The 1838-nt window shown below is 31.9% G+C and overlaps 1 non-coding gene across 1 annotated transcript; it reads left to right on the plus strand.

Annotated features, from left to right (window-relative positions):
- Positions 1–202: 202 nt before the first annotated feature.
- LOC131175182 (small nucleolar RNA R71) lies at positions 203–310 on the plus strand. The gene has a single exon (XR_009145344.1). It is a non-coding gene; the product is annotated as a small nucleolar RNA R71 (small nucleolar RNA).
- Positions 311–1838: the final 1528 nt, after the last annotated feature.

The following is a 1838-nucleotide window of genomic DNA, read 5'->3' on the forward strand; positions in this document are numbered from 1 at the left end:
TTTAAGTGTGGTTCTATAAATTCTAGCTGTCTGAACAAACCTTAGTCATCGGACAGTGGAATGTATGGAACTGCCTACAGTGAGGATGTTACGTTCATCTTCATTTTTTATGATAAATTCCCCTCCAGTCTGAGCATCAATGATTCCTCTAATAGCAGGAATGACATTTGTGCAAAAATTCTAATTTATCATCCATTTTGGAATGGCATGATGTGGACATTGTCTTTTCTATTCTTTCCATCTCATCCACGACTCATAAAGAGTCTCATCTTCTCTTAGTCAAAAAGCTATCATTTGATTCCTTAATTCTTGTGTTTTTCTAGGTGGAAAGTATTGTGCAAGGAATGCATCAGTTCATTGCTCCCAAGTTGTGATTGAATTATGTGGTAGAGAATCAAGCCAATCTAGTACTCTGTCTTTCAAAGAGAATATAAACAATTTCAGCCTTGCTGCATCATCTGATACTCCAGGTTGCTTTTGCATATCGCAGATCATTGCAAATTTCTTAAGATGAGTGTATGGGTTTTCTAAAGGGTGACCTCCAAATTGAGAGTTACGAATCATTTAAAGCACCCCAAAATCCATCTTGGCTATCAAAGCGAGGAGATGCATGATCCATCATACTACCTCTTGGTGCATTAGTGTTAACTACTTCTTCTTCCCCACGAGCTTTATTTTCATTATTTTGATTATTTCCACCATTGCCACCACTAATTCTAACTTTTTCTTCAACCACTTCTAGTCTAATTTTAGCTGCTCTCAAAGCTTCTTTCCTTCTTCTGGTTTCTTTCTTGTTGGCTCTATAAACCTTCTCTATTTCAAGATTATATAAAAAAGATGTGTTCTTGTGTTTTTGGCTCTTCTCATAAAAGATCAAAAAGTACCTAAAAAGAATAAAAAAACACAAAGTGAAAAGATAATAAAAATAAAAACTATAAACAACTAAAATAATCAAGAATTGAATCTTAAACAAACAACTTCCCAGTAATGACATTAAAAACTTGATGTGTTCCAACAGCAAGTGCACGAGTCGCACAAGTAGTATAAATAAGATATCATTCCCTCGAAGAGTTGTGTTAATGATTAAATTTTTTATATAAAAATGAACTAGTTTTAGGTAAACTAACTAGAAATCATATACCACTCATTAACAATCATATCCAATCATATCTTTTTGCAAAACTAGATGAGGTTGCTCCACTTCATGAATCCTATAACAACGGTCGAGAGAATTTGATAAATGTGATCACTATTAATTATAAATAAATGAACAAAAATGTTTTTGTTTTATAAGAAAATGAATACCTAAATATGAAAGTAAATAAATGTATTCATAGACAAATTTTGTCTAGCAACTGTCTTCTCATAGCATTGTATTTTTTGTAACTATTTGCAAAACGACAAGGAAAAAAGATACAGAAATGGGAGCATTCTTAATTAATATTAGAGGACTTTTTTTTCTTAATTGAATGGAGGTATAATAGGTCACACAGTGATAGATAGCCTTCTCCTTTTATGTTGTTTCTTAATATAAAGTGAATAATTTTAAAAAATGTAGATAAGCACACTTGAATGCAAGACTTTTCTTGTAATACCCTAACCCTATCTGCAACTAAAGTAGTGTGTACATGCCCCTGAGACACACCAAAGAGTATATCTCAAGGGTTAATAAATTCTTCCTAAATACCTCTGAACTCTACATTATTTCTAATTAAACTCATGTTTGGGAAAAGCAATGGTAAGTTTGAGGAAAATCCCAAGTTCATTTAAGTCATAAGAAAATAAAGTTTATAAGTTTCCATATAGTTGGAATTTCTCAAATGATGAAATTTAATTTA

Source organism: Hevea brasiliensis, chromosome 16 (assembly GCF_030052815.1).
Source record: "Hevea brasiliensis isolate MT/VB/25A 57/8 chromosome 16, ASM3005281v1, whole genome shotgun sequence".
NCBI lineage: Eukaryota > Viridiplantae > Streptophyta > Magnoliopsida > Malpighiales > Euphorbiaceae > Hevea > Hevea brasiliensis.